Source organism: Leuresthes tenuis, unplaced genomic scaffold, assembly GCF_036924035.1.
Source record: "Leuresthes tenuis unplaced genomic scaffold, fLeuTen1.0.hap1 SCAF_12, whole genome shotgun sequence".
NCBI lineage: Eukaryota > Metazoa > Chordata > Actinopteri > Atheriniformes > Atherinopsidae > Leuresthes > Leuresthes tenuis.
Genome location: NW_027325366.1, coordinates 634818 through 656220, shown reverse-complemented (window position 1 = coordinate 656220; position 21403 = coordinate 634818). Strand labels below are relative to the sequence as shown.

The window sequence follows — 21403 nt, the reverse complement described above, 5'->3', positions numbered from 1 at the left end:
TGTTTAACATGAACTTTTTTGGTCTACATTACCCTTTTTTGACCTTGTGTCACTGTTTTATAACACCTTGCCATTTTTAAAATGGATGATTAATAAGGTACGCTGAAGGTTTGCCAAATGCTGCTATATGATAGCCGATAAAGAGACTGCTAACGTCACACAGGAAACCAACTTACTGCTGCTAAAGGTGCTTCTTCAAAGGTGCTCCAGAGCTTCACTGTCGCACCACTCTTCTGGGTTTTGTTTCAGTCATTAGAAGCCAAACTATTGCTTTTATAGGTTACTTTTAATCAAAGTTTAAGCCTCTAATGATGGAGAGCAGTTCATTCAGTCCTGACTAGAACCAGAAAATATCACCATATTAGTCCAGTGCTCAGGTCTCTGCACTGGCTTTCTGTCGCTCAGAGAATAGACTTTAAAACAGTTCTATTTAGCTGTGCACATGACAACTGAAAGTATTTTATTTGCACTCTTCGCTTTTAATTTAATTAATTAGTTATTTTCTATCTTTTATGGAATTATTTTATTGGCCTTCTTGTGATTTTATGAAGCTGTAAAGCAATTTTGTTTACGAATTGTGCTCTACAAATAAACTTGCCTTGCCTTTCCTCAACCTAAAAGGAGCTTTCCATTTGTGGGGCTTCTGCAGGCCCCTCCCCGTCTTCTGCCTCACCTGACTGCTGTCCACCATTCAGGGGTTTTGGTGGTAAATTTGAATTTCCCAGCCTAGCTGTTTTAAATAGCTCATCAACTGCCTCTGACTGCCCTCCATTTCCACCTCCTTCCTGTATTTTTAGGGATTTCAACTTGTTGGCAAAAGATTTTGGGCAATCTCTGAAGAGGTGGTTTTATTCTCCACAGAGATTGCACTTTCTGCCATTCGTACACTCTTCGATGGTGTGACCAATTTCTCTACATTTGCGACAAAATACCTTTGTGCAGGCGTCCAACAGGTGCCCATGCTCCCCACGCGGCAGAGTTTCGGCTGTCCCTGGTAGTGGATGTAGCCTCTGTTTTTCTGCAAGACAATCATGGGTGGGAGATGTTTCAGGCCCTAGAAGCCCTGGGGGTCTTGCCATTGTTGGATGGGGACCCACCAGGTGCAATTCCAAATGCCATTGCAGTATTTCAACCTGCAATGAGCAAGAAAGCAAAAACAACCAAAAAAATTTTGATAAAGAATTTTAACTACAATATAGTTGGAAAACTTTAATCAAGCACAAAAATACCTCTTAAGCACAGGTTCTTAATGCCAAAGCATGCACAAAATCAACGACACAGAGAAGGCAATCATAGTCTTAACCAAAAGATAGAGAAACAACAAATAAGAATCTACTTGGCTCTACTCTACTCCGAGAAGTCACTCTGCACAGCAACATGATTTTCTTTTGCACAAACAGAAAACACTTCACCCGCAAAGGTAAAGCCATCCAAAAATAGAAACAACTCATTAGTGCTGCTCTCCACGGAAGTCTTTAGTAAAAGGCGAAAGACTTGTACGTTATGAAGAGAAACCAGAGTACGATTATCCGTCACTGCGGGAGCAGGGCACCAGGCCAGTTGGCATAGCCACCTTCCCCATGGTGAGCTTTGCTTGGTTGAGACGCTTGCTCCCCCTTGCTCCTCGGCTGACCAAGTAGGAACAATCGGGCCCTATTCGATGGCTGCCTTGTCTTTTACTCTGTGCAAAAGACAAGGCAGCCACAAACACCACGGGAAACACCGTATTGAGGCTTTGTTCTGAGCGCTCATTCGGTGTCGCGTTTCTTTCAAGCAATTCTCCCGGTTAGCCCGCACTCGGCTCGCTCCCAGAGCCTTGTTAAAGTCTGCCTCGCATTCACTCCCTTTTCTCAGCAGACTAAAAGAAACTTCCATCCTGCACCACTGTTTGCTTTTTCATAAGAGCAGAGAAGAGCGCACCGTTCCCAGCGGCACTGCAGTACCGGGTCGATGCTTGGAGTGAACGGAGCAAGCGCCTTTTTCAACTCCTGTTCCTAAAAATCCATTTAATATGTAGTCCTCGTATAGAGGACATATCGGATATTAAACTGATAAGAACAGATACTACACTTGATCTTAGCCAAAAGGCCGAGAAGCGATAACTGTCCACTGGTTCACGTCCGAGTGCCCTTCCTGGCACAATGCGTACTTGTCGCGGTGTTCTTTTTATGGCCATAGGTGGCCAGAGAGTCACTTTGCACCTCCGCCCACCCGCTGCACTGAGCACCCTTTTAAAGGGTATAACTTTGCACTCCCGCGAGCACCATTCAAGCAACATCGGCACAGTCACAACAAGTAAGGCGACTCTACTCAGGGAAGTCACTCTGCACAGGAACAAGATTTCTTTTGCACAGACAGAAAGGGCTTCACCCGCAAAGGTAAAGCCTGCCAAAAATAGAAACAACTCATTAGTGCTGCTCTCCACGGAAGTCTTTAGTAAAAGGCGAAAGACTTGTACGTTATGAAGAGAAACCAGAGTACGATTATCCGTCACTGCGGGAGCAGGGCACCAGGCCAGTTGGCATAGCCACCTTCCCCATGGTGAGCTTTGCTTGGTTGAGACGCTTGCTCCCTCTTGCTCCTCGGCTGACCAAGTAGGAACAATCAGGCCCTATTCGATGGCTGCCTTTTTTTTTACTCTGTGCAAAAGACAAGGCAGCCACAAACACCACGGGAAACACCGTATTGAGGCTTTGTTCTGAGCGCTCATTCGGTGTCGCGTTTCTTTCAAGCAATTCTCCCGGTTAGCCCGCACTCGGCTCGCTCCTAGAGCCGTGTTAAAGTCTGCCTCGCATTCACTCCCTTTTCTCAGCAGACTAAAAGAAACTTCCATCCTGCACCACTGTTTGCTTTTTCACAAGAGCAGAGAAGAGCGCACCGTTCCCAGCGGCACTGCAGTACCGGGTCGATGCTTGGAGATGCGCTGAAAGAAATACATTTTTGCTGCAAGTTCCTTTGTTGTCTGTCTGCACTGGAGATATGCAAGATAGCAAGGTTTGCCAAATGCTGCAGCATGTCTGCACTGGAGATATGCAGCTGCCCAGCCGTGAGGGTTTGCCTGAACTGAGAAATTTCCCAGTGTGGGTGTGGCTTTAGAGATGGGAAGTAGGGGAAAGAAATACATTTGTGCTGCAAGTTCCTTGGTTGTTTAAAAGAAGAAGTGATCAGAAAGATAATGAAAAGCCTTACTGTTTAATCTGCAAACATTTTAGTTTCGGGGTAGCTGCTGCTGCTGGCATGGTTGCAGCACCGTCCGGCCGAGTGAGGCACCTGGGAAAGAGGTATCAGCCTCTGACATTTCCAACTCATACTTACCTGGCAGGAGAGACACCATGATCAAGAAGGTGGTTCACTCAAGGCGAGGCTCAGTCATTGCACACCGACTGTACTGACCCTTGCGAATTCCCCAAATGTGGGAATCTCGACTGCATAATTTCTGGTAGTGGGGGACTGCGTTCGCGCTTTCCCCTGATTTGGCTGTTTAACATGAACTTTTTTGGTCTACATTACCCTTTTTTGACCTTGTGTCACTGTTTTATAACACCTTGCCATTTTTAAAATGGATGATTAATAAGGTACGCTGAAGGTTTGCCAAATGCTGCTATATGATAGCCGATAAAGAGACTGCTAACGTCACACAGGAAACCAACTTACTGCTGCTAAAGGTGCTTCTTCAAAGGTGCTCCAGAGCTTCACTGTCGCACCACTCTTCTGGGTTTTGTTTCAGTCATTAGAAGCCAAACTATTGCTTTTATAGGTTACTTTTAATCAAAGTTTAAGCCTCTAATGATGGAGAGCAGTTCATTCAGTCCTGACTAGAACCAGAAAATATCACCATATTAGTCCAGTGCTCAGGTCTCTGCACTGGCTTTCTGTCGCTCAGAGAATAGACTTTAAAACAGTTCTATTTAGCTGTGCACATGACAACTGAAAGTATTTTATTTGCACTCTTCGCTTTTAATTTAATTAATTAGTTATTTTCTATCTTTTATGGAATTATTTTATTGGCCTTCTTGTGATTTTATGAAGCTGTAAAGCAATTTTGTTTACGAATTGTGCTCTACAAATAAACTTGCCTTGCCTTTCCTCAACCTAAAAGGAGCTTTCCATTTGTGGGGCTTCTGCAGGCCCCTCCCCGTCTTCTGCCTCACCTGACTGCTGTCCACCATTCAGGGGTTTTGGTGGTAAATTTGAATTTCCCAGCCTAGCTGTTTTAAATAGCTCATCAACTGCCTCTGACTGCCCTCCATTTCCACCTCCTTCCTGTATTTTTAGGGATTTCAACTTGTTGGCAAAAGATTTTGGGCAATCTCTGAAGAGGTGGTTTTATTCTCCACAGAGATTGCACTTTCTGCCATTCGTACACTCTTCGATGGTGTGACCAATTTCTCTACATTTGCGACAAAATACCTTTGTGCAGGCGTCCAACAGGTGCCCATGCTCCCCACGCGGCAGAGTTTCGGCTGTCCCTGGTAGTGGATGTAGCCTCTGTTTTTCTGCAAGACAATCATGGGTGGGAGATGTTTCAGGCCCTAGAAGCCCTGGGGGTCTTGCCATTGTTGGATGGGGACCCTCCAGGTGCAATTCCAAATGCCATTGCAGTATTTCAACCTGCAATGAGCAAGAAAGCAAAAACAACCAAAAAAATTTTGATAAAGAATTTTAACTACAATATAGTTGGAAAACTTTAATCAAGCACAAAAATACCTCTTAAGCACAGGTTCTTAATGCCAAAGCATGCACAAAATCAACGACACAGAGAAGGCAATCATAGTCTTAACCAAAAGATAGAGAAACAACAAATAAGAATCTACTTGGCTCTACTCTACTCCGAGAAGTCACTCTGCACAGCAACATGATTTTCTTTTGCACAGACTGAAAAGACTTAGCCCGCAAAGGTAAAGCCATCCAAAAATAGAAACAACTCATTAGTGCTGCTCTCCACGGAAGTCTTTAGTAAAAGGCGAAAGACTTGTACGTTATGAAGAGAAACCAGAGTACGATTATCCGTCACTGCGGGAGCAGGGCACCAGGCCAGTTGGCATAGCCACCTTCCCCATGGTGAGCTTTGCTTGGTTGAGACGCTTGCTCCCCCTTGCTCCTCGGCTGACCAAGTAGGAACAAACGGGCCCTATTCGATAGCTGCCTTGTCTTTTACTTTGTGCAAAAGACAAGGCAGCCACAAACACCACGGGAAACACCGTATTGAGGCTTTGTTCTGAGCGCTCATTCGGTGTCGCGTTTCTTTCAAGCAATTCTCCCGGTTAGCCCGCACTCGGCTCGCTCCCAGAGCCGTGTTAAAGTCTGCCTCGCATTCACTCCCTTTTCTCAGCAGACTAAAAGAAAATTTCATCTTGGGCTCCCTGAAACTTCCATCCCTCACCACTGTTTGCTTTTTCACAAGAGCAGAGAAGAGCGCACCGTTCCCAGCGGCACTGCAGTACCGGGTCGATGCTTGGAGTGAACGGAGCAAGCTCCTTTTTCAACTCCTGTTCCTAAAAATCCATTTAATATGTAGTCCTCTTATAGAGGACATATCAGATATTAAACTGATAAGAACAGATACTACACTTGATCTTAGCCAAAAGGCCGAGAAGCGATAACTGTCCACTGGTTCACGTCCGAGGGTCCTTCCTGGCACAATGCGCACTTGTCGCGGTGTTCTTTTTATGGCCATAGGTGGCCAGAGAGTCACTTTGCACCTCCGCCCACCCGCTGCACTGAGCACTCTTCAGCCCTTTTAAATGGTATAACTTTGCACTCCCGCGAGCACCATTCAAGCAACATCGGCACAGTCACAACAAATAAGGCGACTCTACTCAGGGAAGTCACTCTGCACAGGAACAAGATTTCTTTTGCACAGACAGAAAGGGCTTCACCCGCAAAGGTAAAGCCTGCCAAAAATAGAAACAACTCATTAGTGCTGCTCTCCACAGAAATCTTTAGTAAAAGGCGAAAGACTTGTACGTTATGAAGAGAAACCAGTGTATGATTATCCGTCACTGCGGGAGCAGGGCACCAGGCCAGTTGGCATAGCCACCTTCCCCATGGTGAGCTTTGCTTGGTTGAGATGCTTGCTCCCCCTTGCTCCTCGGCTGACCAAGTAGGAACAATCGGGCCCTATTCGATGGCTGCCTTGTCTTTTACTCTGTGCAAAAGACAAGGCAGCCACAAACACCACGGGAAACACCGTATTGAGGCTTTGTTCTAAGCGCTCATTCGATGTCGCGTTTCTTTCAAGCAATTCTCCCGATTAGCCCGCACTCGGCTCGCTCCCAGAGCCGTGTTAAAGTCTGCCTCGCATTCACTTCCTTTTCTCATTAGACTAAAAGAAAATTTCATCTTGGGCTCCCTGAAACTTCCATCCTGCACCACTGTTTGCTTTTTCACAAGAGCAGAGAAGAGCGCACCGTTGCCAGCAGCACTGCAGTACCAGGTCGATGCTTGGAGTGAACGGAGCAAGCGCCTTTTTCAACTCCTGTTCCTAAAAATCCATTTAATATGTAGTCCTCGTATAGAGGACATATCGGATATTAAACTGATAAGAACAGATACTACACTTGATCTTAGCCAAAAGGCCGAGAAGCGATAACTGTCCACTGGTTCACGTCCGAGTGCCCTTCCTGGCACAATGCGTACTTGTCGCGGTGTTCTTTTTATGGCCATAGGTGGCCAGAGAGTCACTTTGCACCTCCGCCCACCCGCTGCACTGAGCACCCTTTTAAATGGTATAACTTTGCACTCCCGCGAGCACCATTCAAGCAACATCGGCACAGTCACAACAAGTAAGGCGACTCTACTCAGGGAAGTCACTCTGCACAGGAACAAGATTTCTTTTGCACAGACAGAAAGGGCTTCACCCGCAAAGGTAAAGCCTGCCAAAAATAGAAACAACTCATTAGTGCTGCTCTCCACGGAAGTCTTTAGTAAAAGGCGAAAGACTTGTACGTTATGAAGAGAAACCAGAGTACGATTATCCGTCACTGCGGGAGCAGGGCACCAGGCCAGTTGGCATAGCCACCTTCCCCATGGTGAGCTTTGCTTGGTTGAGACGCTTGCTCCCTCTTGCTCCTCGGCTGACCAAGTAGGAACAATCGGGCCCTATTCGATGGCTGCCTTTTTTTTTACTCTGTGCAAAAGACAAGGCAGCCACAAACACCACGGGAAACACCGTATTGAGGCTTTGTTCTGAGCGCTCATTCGGTGTCGCGTTTCTTTCAAGCAATTCTCCCGGTTAGCCCGCACTCGGCTCGCTCCTAGAGCCGTGTTAAAGTCTGCCTCGCATTCACTCCCTTTTCTCAGCAGACTAAAAGAAACTTCCATCCTGCACCACTGTTTGCTTTTTCACAAGAGCAGAGAAGAGCGCACCGTTCCCAGCGGCACTGCAGTACCGGGTCGATGCTTGGAGATGCGCTGAAAGAAATACATTTTTGCTGCAAGTTCCTTTGTTGTCTGTCTGCACTGGAGATATGCAAGATAGCAAGGTTTGCCAAATGCTGCAGCATGTCTGCACTGGAGATATGCAGCTGCCCAGCCGTGAGGGTTTGCCTGAACTGAGAAATTTCCCAGTGTGGGTGTGGCTTTAGAGATGGGAAGTAGGGGAAAGAAATACATTTGTGCTGCAAGTTCCTTGGTTGTTTAAAAGAAGAAGTGATCAGAAAGATAATGAAAAGCCTTACTGTTTAATCTGCAAACATTTTAGTTTCGGGGTAGCTGCTGCTGCTGGCATGGTTGCAGCACCGTCCGGCCGAGTGAGGCACCTGGGAAAGAGGTATCAGCCTCTGACATTTCCAACTCATACTTACCTGGCAGGAGAGACACCATGATCAAGAAGGTGGTTCACTCAAGGCGAGGCTCAGTCATTGCACACCGACTGTACTGACCCTTGCGAATTCCCCAAATGTGGGAATCTCGACTGCATAATTTCTGGTAGTGGGGGACTGCGTTCGCGCTTTCCCCTGATTTGGCTGTTTAACATGAACTTTTTTGGTCTACATTACCCTTTTTTGACCTTGTGTCACTGTTTTATAACACCTTGCCATTTTTAAAATGGATGATTAATAAGGTACGCTGAAGGTTTGCCAAATGCTGCTATATGATAGCCGATAAAGAGACTGCTAACGTCACACAGGAAACCAACTTACTGCTGCTAAAGGTGCTTCTTCAAAGGTGCTCCAGAGCTTCACTGTCGCACCACTCTTCTGGGTTTTGTTTCAGTCATTAGAAGCCAAACTATTGCTTTTATAGGTTACTTTTAATCAAAGTTTAAGCCTCTAATGATGGAGAGCAGTTCATTCAGTCCTGACTAGAACCAGAAAATATCACCATATTAGTCCAGTGCTCAGGTCTCTGCACTGGCTTTCTGTCGCTCAGAGAATAGACTTTAAAACAGTTCTATTTAGCTGTGCACATGACAACTGAAAGTATTTTATTTGCACTCTTCGCTTTTAATTTAATTAATTAGTTATTTTCTATCTTTTATGGAATTATTTTATTGGCCTTCTTGTGATTTTATGAAGCTGTAAAGCAATTTTGTTTACGAATTGTGCTCTACAAATAAACTTGCCTTGCCTTTCCTCAACCTAAAAGGAGCTTTCCATTTGTGGGGCTTCTGCAGGCCCCTCCCCGTCTTCTGCCTCACCTGACTGCTGTCCACCATTCAGGGGTTTTGGTGGTAAATTTGAATTTCCCAGCCTAGCTGTTTTAAATAGCTCATCAACTGCCTCTGACTGCCCTCCATTTCCACCTCCTTCCTGTATTTTTAGGGATTTCAACTTGTTGGCAAAAGATTTTGGGCAATCTCTGAAGAGGTGGTTTTATTCTCCACAGAGATTGCACTTTCTGCCATTCGTACACTCTTCGATGGTGTGACCAATTTCTCTACATTTGCGACAAAATACCTTTGTGCAGGCGTCCAACAGGTGCCCATGCTCCCCACGCGGCAGAGTTTCGGCTGTCCCTGGTAGTGGATGTAGCCTCTGTTTTTCTCCAAGACAATCATGGGTGGGAGATGTTTCAGGCCCTAGAAGCCCTGGGGGTCTTGCCATTGTTGGATGGGGACCCTCCAGGTGCAATTCCAAATGCCATTGCAGTATTTCAACCTGCAATGAGCAAGAAAGCAAAAACAACCAAAAAAATTTTGATAAAGAATTTTAACTACAATATAGTTGGAAAACTTTAATCAAGCACAAAAATACCTCTTAAGCACAGGTTCTTAATGCCAAAGCATGCACAAAATCAACGACACAGAGAAGGCAATCATAGTCTTAACCAAAAGATAGAGAAACAACAAATAAGAATCTACTTGGCTCTACTCTACTCCGAGAAGTCACTCTGCACAGCAACATGATTTTCTTTTGCACAGACTGAAAAGACTTAGCCCGCAAAGGTAAAGCCATCCAAAAATAGAAACAACTCATTAGTGCTGCTCTCCACGGAAGTCTTTAGTAAAAGGCGAAAGACTTGTACGTTATGAAGAGAAACCAGAGTACGATTATCCGTCACTGCGGGAGCAGGGCACCAGGCCAGTTGGCATAGCCACCTTCCCCATGGTGAGCTTTGCTTGGTTGAGACGCTTGCTCCCCCTTGCTCCTCGGCTGACCAAGTAGGAACAAACGGGCCCTATTCGATAGCTGCCTTGTCTTTTACTTTGTGCAAAAGACAAGGCAGCCACAAACACCACGGGAAACACCGTATTGAGGCTTTGTTCTGAGCGCTCATTCGGTGTCGCGTTTCTTTCAAGCAATTCTCCCGGTTAGCCCGCACTCGGCTCGCTCCCAGAGCCGTGTTAAAGTCTGCCTCGCATTCACTCCCTTTTCTCAGCAGACTAAAAGAAAATTTCATCTTGGGCTCCCTGAAACTTCCATCCCTCACCACTGTTTGCTTTTTCACAAGAGCAGAGAAGAGCGCACCGTTCCCAGCGGCACTGCAGTACCAGGTCGATGCTTGGAGTTAACGGAGCAAGCTCCTTTTTCAACTCCTGTTCCTAAAAATCCATTTAATATGTAGTCCTCTTATAGAGGACATATCAGATATTAAACTGATAAGAACAGATACTACACTTGATCTTAGCCAAAAGGCCGAGAAGCGATAACTGTCCACTGGTTCACGTCCGAGGGTCCTTCCTGGCACAATGCGCACTTGTCGCGGTGTTCTTTTTATGGCCATAGGTGGCCAGAGAGTCACTTTGCACCTCCGCCCACCCGCTGCACTGAGCACTCTTCAGCCCTTTTAAATGGTATAACTTTGCACTCCCGCGAGCACCATTCAAGCAACATCGGCACAGTCACAACAAATAAGGCGACTCTACTCAGGGAAGTCACTCTGCACAGGAACAAGATTTCTTTTGCACAGACAGAAAGGGCTTCACCCGCAAAGGTAAAGCCTGCCAAAAATAGAAACAACTCATTAGTGCTGCTCTCCACAGAAATCTTTAGTAAAAGGCGAAAGACTTGTACGTTATGAAGAGAAACCAGTGTATGATTATCCGTCACTGCGGGAGCAGGGCACCAGGCCAGTTGGCATAGCCACCTTCCCCATGGTGAGCTTTGCTTGGTTGAGATGCTTGCTCCCCCTTGCTCCTCGGCTGACCAAGTAGGAACAATCGGGCCCTATTCGATGGCTGCCTTGTCTTTTACTCTGTGCAAAAGACAAGGCAGCCACAAACACCACGGGAAACACCGTATTGAGGCTTTGTTCTAAGCGCTCATTCGATGTCGCGTTTCTTTCAAGCAATTCTCCCGATTAGCCCGCACTCGGCTCGCTCCCAGAGCCGTGTTAAAGTCTGCCTCGCATTCACTTCCTTTTCTCATTAGACTAAAAGAAAATTTCATCTTGGGCTCCCTGAAACTTCCAGCCTGCACCACTGTTTGCTTTTTCACAAGAGCAGAGAAGAGCGCACCGTTCCCAGCAGCACTGCAGTACCGGGTCGATGCTTGGAGTGAACGGAGCAAGCTCCTTTTTCAACTCCTGTTCCTAAAAATCCATTTAATATGTAGTCCTCGTATAGAGGACATATCAGATATTAAACTGATAAGAACAGATACTACACTTGATCTTAGCCAAAAGGCCGAGAAGCGATAACTGTCCACTGGTTCACGTCCGAGGGCCCTTCCTGGCACAATGCGCACTTGTCGCGGTGTTCTTTTTATGGCCAAAGGTGGCCAGAGAGTCACTTTGCACCTCAGCCCACCCGCTGCACTGAGCACTCCTCAGCCCTTTTAAATGGTATAACTTTGCACTCCCGCGAGCACCATTGGCACAGTCACAACAAGTAAGGCGACTCTACTCAGGGAAGTCACTCTGCACAGGAAAAAGATTTCTTTTGCACAGACAGAAAGGGCTTCACCCGCAAAGGTAAAGCCTGCCAAAAGTAGAAACAACTCATTAGTGCTGCTCTCCACGGAAGTCTTTAGTAAAAGGCGAAAGACTTGTACGTTATGAAGAGAAACCAGAGTAAGATTATCCGTCACTGCGGGAGCAGGGCACCAGGCCAGTTGGCATAGCCATCTTCCCCATGGTGAGCTTTGTTTGGTTGAGACGCTTGCTCCCCCTTGCTCCTCGGCTGACCAAGTAGGAACAATCGGGCCCTATTCGATGGCTGCCTTGTCTTTTACTCTGTGCAAAACACAAGGCAGCCACAAACACCACGGCAAACACCGTATTGAGGCTTTGTTCTGAGCGCTCATTCGGTGTCGCGTTTCTTTCAAGCAATTCTCCCAGTTAGCCCGCACTCGGCTCGCTCCCAGAGCCGTGTTAAAGTCTGCCTCGCATTCACTCCCTTTTCTCAGCAGACTAAAAGAAAATTTCATATTGGGCTCCCTGAAACTTCCATCCTGCACCACTGTTTGCTTTTTCACAAGAGCAGAGAAGAGTGCACCGTTCCCAGCGACACTGCAGTACCAGGTCGATGCTTGGAGTGAACGGAGCAAGCTCCTTTTTCAACTCCTGTTCCTAAAAATCCATTTAATATGTAGTCCTCGTATAGAGGACATATCAGATATTAAACTGATAAGAACAGATACTACACTTGATCTTAGCCAAAAGGCCGAGAAGCGATAACTGTCCACTGGTTCACGTCCGAGGGCCCTTCCTGGCACAATGCGCACTTGTCGCGGTGTTCTTTTTATGGCCATAGGTGGCCAGAGAGTCACTGAGCACTCTTCAGCCCTTTTAAATGGTATAACTTTGCACTCCCGCGAGCACCATTCAAGCAACTTCGGCACAGTCACAACAAGTAAGGCGACTCTACTCAGGGAAGTCACTCTGCACAGGAACAAGATTTCTTTTGCACAGACAGAAAGGGCTTCACCCGCAAAGGTAAAGCCTGGCAAAAATAGAAACAACTCATTAGTGCTGCTCTCCACGGAAGTCTTTAGTAAAAGGCGAAAGACTTGTACGTTATGAAGAGAAACCAGAGTACGATTATCCATCACTGCGGGAGCAGGGCACCAGGCCAGTTGGCATAGCCACCTTCCCCATGGTGAGCTTTGCTTGGTTGAGACGCTTGCTCCCCCTTGCTCCTCGGCTGACCAAGTAGGAACAATCGGGCCCTATTCGATGGCTGCCTTGTCTTTTACTCTGTGCAAAAGACAAGGCAGCCACAAACACCACGGGAAACACCGTATTGAGGCTTTGTTCTGAGCGCTCATTCGGTGTCGCGTTTCTTTCAAGCAATTCTCCCGGTTAGCCCGCACTCGGCTCGCTCCCAGAGCCGTGTTAAAGTCTGCCTCGCATTCACTCCCTTTTCTCAGCAGACTAAAAGAAAATTTCATCTTGGGCTCCCTGAAACTTCCATCCTGCACCACTGTTTGCTTTTTCACAAGAGCAGAGAAGAGTGCACCGTTCCCAGCGGCACTGCAGTACCGGGTCAATGCTTGGAGTGAACGGAGCAAGCTCCTTTTTCAACTCCTGTTCCTAAAAATCCATTTAATATGTAGTCCTCGTATAGAGGACATATCAGATATTAAACTGATAAGAACAGATACTACACTTGATCTTAGCCAAAAGGCCGAGAAGCGGTAACTGTCCACTGGTTCACGTCCGAGGGCCCTTCCTGGCACAATGCGCACTTGTCACGGTGTTCTTTTTATGGCCATAGGTGGCCAGAGAGTCACTTTGCACCTCCGCCCACCCGCTGCACTGAGCACTCTTCAGCCCTTTTAAATGGTATAACTTTGCACTCCCGCGAGCACCATTCAAGCAACATCGGCACAGTCACAACAAGTAAGGCGACTCTACTCAGGGAAGTCACTCTGCACAGGAACAAGATTTCTTTTGCACAGACAGAAAGGGCTTCACCCGCAAAGGTAAAGCCTGCCAAAAATAGAAACAACTCATTAGTGCTGCTCTCCACGGAAGTCTTTAGTAAAAGGCGAAAGACTTGTACGCTATGAAGAGAAACCAGAGTACGATTATCCGTCACTGCGGGAGCAAGGCACCAGGCCAGTTGGCATAGCCACCTTCCCCATGGTGAGCTTTGCTTGGTTGAGACGCTTGCTCCCCCTTGCTCCTCGGCTGACCAAGTAGGAACAATTGGGCCCTATTCGATGGCTGCCTTGTCTTTTACTCTGTGCAAAAGACAAGGCAGCCACAAACACCACGGGAAACACCGTATTGAGGCTTTGTTCTGAGCGCTCATTCGTTGTCGCGTTTCTTTCAAGCAATTCTCCCGGTTAGCCCGCACTCGGCTCGCTCCCAGAGCCGTGTTAAAGTCTGCCTCGCATTCACTCCCTTTTCTCAGCAGACTAAAAGAACATTTCATCTTGGGCTCCCTGAAACTTCCATCCTGCACCACTGTTTGCTTTTTCACAAGAGCAGAGAAGAGCGCACCGTTCCCAGCGGCACTGCAGTACCGGGTCAATGCTTGGAGTGAACGGAGCAAGCTCCTTTTTCAACTCCTGTTCCTAAAAATCCATTTAATATGTAGTCCTCGTATAGAGGACATATCAGATACTACACTTGATCTTAGCCAAAAGGCCGAGAAGCGATAACTGTCCACTGGTTCACATCCGAGGGCCCTTCCTGGCACAATGCGCACTTGTCGCGGTGTTCTTTTTATGGCCACAGGTGGCCAGTGTCACTTTGCACCTCCGCCCACCCGCTGCACTGAGCACTCTTCAGCCCTTTTAAATGGTATAACTTTGCACTCCCGCGAGCACCATTCAAGCAACATCGGCACAGTCACAACAAGTAAGGCGACTCTACTCAGGGAAGTCACTCTGCACAGGAAAAGATTTCTTTTGCACAGACAGAAAGGGCTTCACCCGCAAAGGTAAAGCCTGCCAAAAATAGAAACAACTCATTAGTGCTGCTCTCCACGGAAGTCTTTAGTAAAAGGCGAAAGACTTGTACGTTATGAAGAGAAACCAGAGTACGATTATCCGTCACTGCGGGAGCAGGGCACCAGGCCAGTTGGCATAGCCACCTTCCCCATGGTGAGCTTTGCTTGGTTGAGACGCTTGCTCCCCCTTGCTCCTCGGCTGACCAAGTAGGAACAATCGGGCCCTATTCGATGGCTGCCTTTTCTTTTACTCTGTGCAAAAGACAAGGCAGCCACAAACACCACGGGAAACACCGTATTGAGGCTTTGTTCTGAGCGCTCATTCGGTGTCGCGTTTCTTTCAAGCAATTCTCCCGGTTAGCCCGCACTCGGCTCGCTCCCAGAGCCTTGGTAAAGTCTGCCTCGCATTCACTCCCTTTTCTCAGCAGACTAAAAGAAAATTTCATCTTGGGCTCCCTGAAACTTCCATCCCGCACCACTGTTTGCTTTTTCACAAGAGCAGAGAAGAGTGCACCGTTCCCAGCGGCACTGCAGTACCGGGTCGATGCTTGGAGTGAACGGAGCAAGCTCCTTTTTCAACTCCTGTTCCTAAAAATCCATTTAATATGTAGTCCTCGTATAGAGGACATATCAGATATTAAACTGATAAGAACAGATACTACACTTGATCTTAGCCAAAAGGCCGAGAAGCGATAACTGTCCACTGGTTCACGTCCGAGGGCCCTTCCTGGCACAATGCGCACTTGTCACGGTGTTCTTTTTATGGCCATAGGTGGCCAGAGAGTCACTTTGCACCTCCGCCCACCCGCTGCACTGAGCACTCTTCAGCCCTTTTAAATGGTATAACTTTGCACTCCCGCGAGCACCATTCAAGCAACATCGGCACAGTCACAACAAGTAAGGCGACTCTACTCAGGGAAGTCACTCTGCACAGGAACAAGATTTCTTTTGCACAGACAGAAAGGGCTTCACCCGCAAAGGTAAAGCCTGCCAAAAATAGAAACAACTCATTAGTGCTGCTCTCCACGGAAGTCTTTAGTAAAAGGCGAAAGACTTGTACGTTATGAAGAGAAACCAGAGTACGATTATCCGTCACTGCGGGAGCAAGGCACCAGGCCAGTTGGCATAGCCACCTTCCCCATGGTGAGCTTTGCTTGGTTGAGACGCTTGCTCCTCGGCTGACCAAGTAGGAACAATTGGGCCCTATTCGATGGCTGCCTTGTCTTTTACTCTGTGCAAAAGACAAGGCAGCCACAAACACCACGGGAAACACCGTATTGAGGCTTTGTTCTGAGCGCTCATTCGTTGTCGCGTTTCTTTCAAGCAATTCTCCCGGTTAGCCCGCACTCGGCTCGCTCCCAGAGCCGTGTTAAAGTCTGCCTCGCATTCACTCCCTTTTCTCAGCAGACTAAAAGAACATTTCATCTTGGGCTCCCTGAGACTTCCATCCTGCACCACTGTTTGCTTTTTCACAAGAGCAGAGAAGAGCGCACCGTTCCCAGCGGCACTGCAGTACCGGGTCAATGCTTGGAGTGAACGGAGCAAGCTCCTTTTTCAACTCCTGTTCCTAAAAATCCATTTAATATGTAGTCCTCGTATAGAGGACATATCAGATACTACACTTGATCTTAGCCAAAAGGCCGAGAAGCGATAACTGTCCACTGGTTCACATCCGAGGGCCCTTCCTGGCACAATGCGCACTTGTCGCGGTGTTCTTTTTATGGCCACAGGTGGCCAGTGTCACTTTGCACCTCCGCCCACCCGCTGCACTGAGCACTCTTCAGCCCTTTTAAATGGTATAACTTTGCACTCCCGCGAGCACCATTCAAGCAACATCGGCACAGTCACAACAAGTAAGGCGACTCTACTCAGGGAAGTCACTCTGCACAGGAAAAGATTTCTTTTGCACAGACAGAAAGGGCTTCACCCGCAAAGGTAAAGCCTGCCAAAAATAGAAACAACTCATTAGTGCTGCTCTCCACGGAAGTCTTTAGTAAAAGGCGAAAGACTTGTACGTTATGAAGAGAAACCAGAGTACGATTATCCGTCACTGCGGGAGCAGGGCACCAGGCCAGTTGGCATAGCCACCTTCCCCATGGTGAGCTTTGCTTGGTTGAGACGCTTGCTCCCCCTTGCTCCTCGGCTGACCAAGTAGGAACAATCGGGCCCTATTCGATGGCTGCCTTTTCTTTTACTCTGTGCAAAAGACAAGGCAGCCACAAACACCACGGGAAACACCGTATTGAGGCTTTGTTCTGAGCGCTCATTCGGTGTCGCGTTTCTTTCAAGCAATTCTCCCGGTTAGCCCGCACTCGGCTCGCTCCCAGAGCCTTGGTAAAGTCTGCCTCGCATTCACTCCCTTTTCTCAGCAGACTAAAAGAAAATTTCATCTTGGGCTCCCTGAAACTTCCATCCCGCACCACTGTTTGCTTTTTCACAAGAGCAGAGAAGAGTGCACCGTTCCCAGCGGCACTGCAGTACCGGGTCGATGCTTGGAGTGAACGGAGCAAGCTCCTTTTTCAACTCCTGTTCCTAAAAATCCATTTAATATGTAGTCCTCGTATAGAGGACATATCAGATATTAAACTGATAAGAACAGATACTACACTTGATCTTAGCCAAAAGGCCGAGAAGCGATAACTGTCCACTGGTTCACGTCCGAGGGCCCTTCCTGGCACAATGCGCACTTGTCGCGGTGTTCTTTTTATGGCCATAGGTGGCCAGAGAGTCACTTTGCACCTCCGCCCACCCGCTGCACTGAGCACTCTTCAGCCCTTTTAAATGGTATAACTTTGCACTCCCGCGAGCACCATTCAAGCAACATCGGCACAGTCACAACAGGTAAGAAGACTCTACTCAGGGAAGTCACTCTGCACAGGAAAAGATTTCTTTTGCACGGACAGAAAGGGCTTCACCCGCAAAGGTAAAGCCTGCCAAAAATAGAAACAACTCATTAGTGCTGCTCTCCACGGAAGTCTTTAGTAAAAGGCGAAAGACTTGTACGTTATGAAGAGAAACCAGAGTACGATTATCCGTCACTGCGGGAGCAGGCCACCAGGCCAGTTGGCATAGCCACCTTCCCCATGGTGAGCTTTGCTTGGTTGAGACGCTTGCTCCCCCTTGCTCCTCGGCTGACCAAGTAGGAACAATCGGGCCCTATTCGATGGCTGCCTTGTCTTTTACTCTGTGCAAAAGACAAGGCAGCCACAAACACCACGGGAAACACCGTATTGAGGCTTTGTTCTGAGCGCTCATTCGGTGTCGCGTTTCTTTCAAGCAATTCTCCCGGTTAGCCCGCACTCGGCTCGCTCCCAGAGCCTTGGTAAAGTCTGCCTCGCATTCACTCCCTTTTCTCAGCAGACTAAAAGAAAATTTCATCTTGGGCTCCCTGAAACTTCCATCCCACACCACTGTTTGCTTTTTCACAAGAGCAGAGAAGAGTGCACCGTTCCCAGCGGCACTGCAGTACCGGGTCGATGCTTGGAGTGAACGGAGCAAGCTCCTTTTTCAACTCCTGTTCCTAAAAATCCATTTAATATGTAGTCCTCGTATAGAGGACATATCAGATATTAAACTGATAAGAAAAGATACTACACTTGATCTTAGCCAAAAGGCCGAGAAGCGATAACTGTTCACTTGTTCACGTCCGAGGGCCCTTCCTGGCACAATGCGTACTTGTCGCGGTGTTCTTTTTATGGCCATAGGTGGCCAGAGAGTCACTTTGCACCTCCGCCCACCCGCTGCACTGAGCACTCTTCAGCCCTTTTAAATGGTATAACTTTGCACTCCCGCGAGCACCATTCAAGCAACATCGGCACAGTCACAACAAGTAAGGCGACTCTACTCAGGGAAGTCACTCTGCACAGGAAAAGATTTCTTTTGCACAGACAGAAAGGGCTTCACCCGCAAAGGTAAACCCTGCCAAAAATAGAAACAACTCATTAGTGCTGCTCTCCACGGAAGTCTTTAGTAAAAGGCGAAAGACTTGTACGTTATGAAGAGAAACCAGAGTACGATTATCCGTCACTGCGGGAGCAGGGCACCAGGCCAGTTGGCATAGCCACCTTCCCCATGGTGAGCTTTGCTTGGTTGAGACGCTTGCTCCTCGGCTGACCAAGTAGGAACAATTGGGCCCTATTCGATGGCTGCCTTGTCTTTTACTCTGTGCAAAAGACAAGGCAGCCACAAACACCACGGGAAACACCGTATTGAGGCTTTGTTCTGAGCACTCATTCGTTGTCGCGTTTCTTTCAAGCAATTCTCCCGGTTAGCCCGCACTCGGCTCGCTCCCAGAGCCGTGTTAAAGTCTGCCTCGCATTCACTCCCTTTTCTCAGCAGACTAAAAGAAAATTTCATCTTGGGCTCCCTGAGACTTCCATCCTGCACCACTGTTTGCTTTTTCACAAGAGCAGAGAAGAGCGCACCGTCCCCAGCGGCACTGCAGTACCGGGTCAATGCTTGGAGTGAACGGAGCAAGCTCCTTTTTCAACTCCTCTTACTAAAAATCCATTTAATATGTAGTCCTCGTATAGAGGACATATCAGATATTAAACTGATAAGAACAGATACTACACTTGATCTTAGCCAAAAGGCCGAGAAGCGATAACTGTCCACTGGTTCACGTCCGAGGGCCCTTCCTGGCACAATGCGCACTTGTCGCGGTGTTCTTTTTATGGCCATAGGTGGCCAGAGAGTCACTTTGCACCTCCGCTGCACTGAGCACTCTTCAGCCCTTTTAAATGGTATAACTTTGCACTCCCGCGAGCACCATTCAAGCAACATCGGCACAGTCACAACAGGTAAGGCGACTCTACTCAGGGAAGTCACTCTGCACAGGAAAAGATTTCTTTTGCACAGACAGAAAGGGCTTCACCCGCAAAGGTAAAGCCTGCCAAAAATAGAAACAACTCATTAGTGCTGCTCTCCACGGAAGTCTTTAGTAAAAGGCGAAAGACTTGTACGTTATGAAGAGAAACCAGAGTACGATTATCCGTCACTGCGGGAGCAGGGCACCAGGCCAGTTGGCATAGCCACCTTCCCCGTGGTGAGCTTTGCTTGGTTGAGACGCTTGCTCCCCCTTGCTCCTCGGCTAACCAAGTAGGAACAATCGGGCCCTATTCGATGGCTGCCTTGTTTTTTACTCTGTGCAAAAGACAAGGCAGCCACAAACACCACGGGAAATACCGTATTGAGGCTTTGTTCTGAGCGCTCATTCGGTGTCGCGTTTCTTTCAAGCAATTCCCGGTTTGCCCAAACTCGGCTCGCTCCCAGAGCCGTGTTAAAGTCTGCCTCGCATTCACTCCCCTTTCTCAGCAGACTAAAAGAAAATTTCCATCCTGCACCACTGTTTGCTTTTTCACAAGAGCAGAGAAGAGCGCACCGTTCCCAGCGGCACTGCAGTACCGGGTCGATGCTTGGAGTGAACGGAGTAAGCTCCTTTTTCAACTCCTGTTCCTAAAAATCCATTTAATATGTAGTCCTCGTATAGAGGACATATCAGATATTAAACTGATAAGAACAGATACTACACTTGATCTTAGCCAAAAGGCCGAGAAGCGATAACTGTCCACTGGTTCACGTCCGAGGGCCCTTCCTGGCACAATGCGCACTTGTCGCGGTGTTCTTTTTATGGCCATAGGTGGCCAGAGAGTCACTTTGCACCTCCGCCCACCCGCTGCACTGAGCACTCTTCAGCCCTTTTAAATGGTATAACTTTGCACTCCCGCGAGCACCATTCAAGCAACATCGGCACAGTCACAACAAGTAAGGCGACTCTACTCAGGGAAGTCACTCTGCACAGGAAGAGATTTCTTTTGCACAGACAGAAAGGGCTTCACCCGCAAAGGTAAAGCCATCCAAAAATAGAAACAACTCATTAGTGCTGCTCTCCACGGAAGTCTTTAGTAAAAGGCGAAAGACTTGTACGTTATGAAGAGAAACCAGAGTACGATTATCCGTCACTGCGGGAGCAGGGCACCAGGCCAGTTGGCATAGTCACCGTCCCCATGGTGAGCTTTGCTTGGTTGAGACGCTTGCTCCCCCTTGCTCCTCGGCTGACCAAGTAGGAACAATCGGGCCCTATTCGATGGCTGCCTTGTCTTTTACTCTGTGCAAAAGACAAGGCAGCCACAAACACCACGGGAAACACCGTATTGAGGCTTTGTTCTGAGCGCTCATTCGGTGTCGCGTTTCTTTCAAGCAATTCTCCCGGTTAGCCCGCACTCGGCTCGCTCCCAGAGCCTTGGTAAAGTCTGCCTCGCATTCACTCCCTTTTCTCAGCAGACTAAAAGAAAATTTCATCTTGGGCTCCCTGAAACTTCCATCCCTCACCACTGTTTGCTTTTTCACAAGAGCAGAGAAGAGCGCACCGTTCCCAGCGGCACTGCAGTACCGGGTCGATGCTTGGAGTGAACGGAGCAAGCTCCTTTTTCAACTCCTGTTCCTAAAAATCCATTTAATATGTAGTCCTCGTATAGAGGACATATCAGATATTAAACTGATAAGAACAGATACTACACTTGATCTTAGCCAAAAGGCCGAGAAGCGATAACTGTCCACTGGTTCACGTCCGAGGGCCCTTCCTGGCACAATGCGCACTTGTCGCGGTGTTCTTTTTATGGCCATAGGTGGCCAGAGAGTCACTTTGCACCTCCGCCCACCCGCTGCACTGAGCACTCTTCAGCCCTTTTAAATGGTATAACTTTGCACTCCCGCGAGCACCATTCAAGCAACATCGGCACAGTCACAACAAGTAAGGCGACTCTACTCAGGGAAGTCACTCTGCACAAGAACAAGATTTCTTTTGCACAGACAGAAAGGGCTTCACCCGCAAAGGTAAAGCCTGCCAAAAATAGAAACAACTCATTAGTGCTGCTCTCCACGGAAGTCTTTAGTAAAAGGCGAAAGACTTGTACGTTATGAAGAGAAACCAGAGTACGATTATCCGTCACTGCGGGAGCAGGGCACCAGGCCAGTTGGCATAGCCACCTTCCCCGTGGTGAGCTTTGCTTGGTTGAGACCCTTGCTCCCCCTTGCTCCTCGGCTAACCAAGTAGGAACAATCGGGCCCTATTCGATGGCTGCCTTGTTTTTTACTCTGTGCAAAAGACAAGGCAGCCACAAA

At 47.8% G+C, this 21403-nt stretch overlaps 33 non-coding genes and 2 pseudogenes across 33 annotated transcripts; 2 read left to right on the top strand and 33 right to left on the bottom strand.

Annotated features, from left to right (window-relative positions):
• Positions 1-1407: 1407 nt before the first annotated feature.
• Positions 1408-1523, bottom strand: LOC140265638 (U5 spliceosomal RNA). Its single transcript, XR_011906344.1, has one exon. It is a non-coding gene; the product is annotated as a U5 spliceosomal RNA (small nuclear RNA).
• Positions 1524-1909: 386 nt separating this feature from the next.
• On the bottom strand, positions 1910-2100 carry LOC140320422 (U2 spliceosomal RNA). Its single transcript, XR_011918273.1, has one exon. It is a non-coding gene; the product is annotated as a U2 spliceosomal RNA (small nuclear RNA).
• A 267-nt stretch (positions 2101-2367) lies between these two features.
• Positions 2368-2481, bottom strand: LOC140320857 (U5 spliceosomal RNA). The gene has a single exon (XR_011918632.1). It is a non-coding gene; the product is annotated as a U5 spliceosomal RNA (small nuclear RNA).
• Positions 2482-3307: 826 nt separating this feature from the next.
• Positions 3308-3471, top strand: LOC140266237 (U1 spliceosomal RNA). The gene has a single exon (XR_011906884.1). It is a non-coding gene; the product is annotated as a U1 spliceosomal RNA (small nuclear RNA).
• A 1416-nt stretch (positions 3472-4887) lies between these two features.
• LOC140320691 (U5 spliceosomal RNA) lies at positions 4888-5001 on the bottom strand. Its single transcript, XR_011918481.1, has one exon. It is a non-coding gene; the product is annotated as a U5 spliceosomal RNA (small nuclear RNA).
• A 409-nt stretch (positions 5002-5410) lies between these two features.
• LOC140266222 (U2 spliceosomal RNA) lies at positions 5411-5601 on the bottom strand. Its single transcript, XR_011906870.1, has one exon. It is a non-coding gene; the product is annotated as a U2 spliceosomal RNA (small nuclear RNA).
• A 275-nt stretch (positions 5602-5876) lies between these two features.
• Positions 5877-5990, bottom strand: LOC140266070 (U5 spliceosomal RNA). Its single transcript, XR_011906739.1, has one exon. It is a non-coding gene; the product is annotated as a U5 spliceosomal RNA (small nuclear RNA).
• Positions 5991-6399: 409 nt separating this feature from the next.
• LOC140320509 (U2 spliceosomal RNA) lies at positions 6400-6590 on the bottom strand. Its single transcript, XR_011918350.1, has one exon. It is a non-coding gene; the product is annotated as a U2 spliceosomal RNA (small nuclear RNA).
• A 267-nt stretch (positions 6591-6857) lies between these two features.
• On the bottom strand, positions 6858-6971 carry LOC140320856 (U5 spliceosomal RNA). Its single transcript, XR_011918631.1, has one exon. It is a non-coding gene; the product is annotated as a U5 spliceosomal RNA (small nuclear RNA).
• An 826-nt stretch (positions 6972-7797) lies between these two features.
• LOC140266224 (U1 spliceosomal RNA) lies at positions 7798-7961 on the top strand. The gene has a single exon (XR_011906872.1). It is a non-coding gene; the product is annotated as a U1 spliceosomal RNA (small nuclear RNA).
• Positions 7962-9377: 1416 nt separating this feature from the next.
• LOC140320690 (U5 spliceosomal RNA) lies at positions 9378-9491 on the bottom strand. Its single transcript, XR_011918480.1, has one exon. It is a non-coding gene; the product is annotated as a U5 spliceosomal RNA (small nuclear RNA).
• Positions 9492-9900: 409 nt separating this feature from the next.
• On the bottom strand, positions 9901-10091 carry LOC140266183 (U2 spliceosomal RNA). The gene has a single exon (XR_011906834.1). It is a non-coding gene; the product is annotated as a U2 spliceosomal RNA (small nuclear RNA).
• Positions 10092-10366: 275 nt separating this feature from the next.
• LOC140266068 (U5 spliceosomal RNA) lies at positions 10367-10480 on the bottom strand. The gene has a single exon (XR_011906736.1). It is a non-coding gene; the product is annotated as a U5 spliceosomal RNA (small nuclear RNA).
• Positions 10481-10889: 409 nt separating this feature from the next.
• LOC140266419 (U2 spliceosomal RNA) lies at positions 10890-11080 on the bottom strand. The gene has a single exon (XR_011907050.1). It is a non-coding gene; the product is annotated as a U2 spliceosomal RNA (small nuclear RNA).
• Positions 11081-11344: 264 nt separating this feature from the next.
• LOC140265709 (U5 spliceosomal RNA) lies at positions 11345-11458 on the bottom strand. The gene has a single exon (XR_011906409.1). It is a non-coding gene; the product is annotated as a U5 spliceosomal RNA (small nuclear RNA).
• A 409-nt stretch (positions 11459-11867) lies between these two features.
• LOC140266271 (U2 spliceosomal RNA) lies at positions 11868-12058 on the bottom strand. Its single transcript, XR_011906915.1, has one exon. It is a non-coding gene; the product is annotated as a U2 spliceosomal RNA (small nuclear RNA).
• A 249-nt stretch (positions 12059-12307) lies between these two features.
• LOC140265649 (U5 spliceosomal RNA) lies at positions 12308-12421 on the bottom strand. The gene has a single exon (XR_011906354.1). It is a non-coding gene; the product is annotated as a U5 spliceosomal RNA (small nuclear RNA).
• A 409-nt stretch (positions 12422-12830) lies between these two features.
• LOC140266447 (U2 spliceosomal RNA) lies at positions 12831-13021 on the bottom strand. The gene has a single exon (XR_011907077.1). It is a non-coding gene; the product is annotated as a U2 spliceosomal RNA (small nuclear RNA).
• Positions 13022-13296: 275 nt separating this feature from the next.
• Positions 13297-13410, bottom strand: LOC140265595 (U5 spliceosomal RNA). Its single transcript, XR_011906305.1, has one exon. It is a non-coding gene; the product is annotated as a U5 spliceosomal RNA (small nuclear RNA).
• Positions 13411-13819: 409 nt separating this feature from the next.
• On the bottom strand, positions 13820-13989 carry LOC140320624 (U2 spliceosomal RNA; annotated as a pseudogene).
• A 272-nt stretch (positions 13990-14261) lies between these two features.
• LOC140320855 (U5 spliceosomal RNA) lies at positions 14262-14375 on the bottom strand. The gene has a single exon (XR_011918630.1). It is a non-coding gene; the product is annotated as a U5 spliceosomal RNA (small nuclear RNA).
• A 409-nt stretch (positions 14376-14784) lies between these two features.
• Positions 14785-14975, bottom strand: LOC140266189 (U2 spliceosomal RNA). Its single transcript, XR_011906839.1, has one exon. It is a non-coding gene; the product is annotated as a U2 spliceosomal RNA (small nuclear RNA).
• Positions 14976-15250: 275 nt separating this feature from the next.
• On the bottom strand, positions 15251-15364 carry LOC140320853 (U5 spliceosomal RNA). The gene has a single exon (XR_011918629.1). It is a non-coding gene; the product is annotated as a U5 spliceosomal RNA (small nuclear RNA).
• Positions 15365-15763: 399 nt separating this feature from the next.
• Positions 15764-15933, bottom strand: LOC140320623 (U2 spliceosomal RNA; annotated as a pseudogene).
• Positions 15934-16205: 272 nt separating this feature from the next.
• LOC140320852 (U5 spliceosomal RNA) lies at positions 16206-16319 on the bottom strand. The gene has a single exon (XR_011918628.1). It is a non-coding gene; the product is annotated as a U5 spliceosomal RNA (small nuclear RNA).
• A 409-nt stretch (positions 16320-16728) lies between these two features.
• Positions 16729-16919, bottom strand: LOC140266187 (U2 spliceosomal RNA). Its single transcript, XR_011906837.1, has one exon. It is a non-coding gene; the product is annotated as a U2 spliceosomal RNA (small nuclear RNA).
• Positions 16920-17193: 274 nt separating this feature from the next.
• Positions 17194-17307, bottom strand: LOC140320850 (U5 spliceosomal RNA). The gene has a single exon (XR_011918626.1). It is a non-coding gene; the product is annotated as a U5 spliceosomal RNA (small nuclear RNA).
• A 409-nt stretch (positions 17308-17716) lies between these two features.
• On the bottom strand, positions 17717-17907 carry LOC140320179 (U2 spliceosomal RNA). The gene has a single exon (XR_011918051.1). It is a non-coding gene; the product is annotated as a U2 spliceosomal RNA (small nuclear RNA).
• Positions 17908-18179: 272 nt separating this feature from the next.
• On the bottom strand, positions 18180-18295 carry LOC140265664 (U5 spliceosomal RNA). The gene has a single exon (XR_011906368.1). It is a non-coding gene; the product is annotated as a U5 spliceosomal RNA (small nuclear RNA).
• Positions 18296-18694: 399 nt separating this feature from the next.
• Positions 18695-18885, bottom strand: LOC140266450 (U2 spliceosomal RNA). The gene has a single exon (XR_011907079.1). It is a non-coding gene; the product is annotated as a U2 spliceosomal RNA (small nuclear RNA).
• A 266-nt stretch (positions 18886-19151) lies between these two features.
• Positions 19152-19265, bottom strand: LOC140320849 (U5 spliceosomal RNA). The gene has a single exon (XR_011918625.1). It is a non-coding gene; the product is annotated as a U5 spliceosomal RNA (small nuclear RNA).
• A 385-nt stretch (positions 19266-19650) lies between these two features.
• On the bottom strand, positions 19651-19841 carry LOC140320300 (U2 spliceosomal RNA). Its single transcript, XR_011918161.1, has one exon. It is a non-coding gene; the product is annotated as a U2 spliceosomal RNA (small nuclear RNA).
• A 272-nt stretch (positions 19842-20113) lies between these two features.
• LOC140265637 (U5 spliceosomal RNA) lies at positions 20114-20229 on the bottom strand. Its single transcript, XR_011906343.1, has one exon. It is a non-coding gene; the product is annotated as a U5 spliceosomal RNA (small nuclear RNA).
• Positions 20230-20638: 409 nt separating this feature from the next.
• Positions 20639-20829, bottom strand: LOC140266299 (U2 spliceosomal RNA). Its single transcript, XR_011906940.1, has one exon. It is a non-coding gene; the product is annotated as a U2 spliceosomal RNA (small nuclear RNA).
• A 275-nt stretch (positions 20830-21104) lies between these two features.
• Positions 21105-21218, bottom strand: LOC140320848 (U5 spliceosomal RNA). The gene has a single exon (XR_011918624.1). It is a non-coding gene; the product is annotated as a U5 spliceosomal RNA (small nuclear RNA).
• Between the last annotated feature and the right edge of the window lie 185 nt (positions 21219-21403).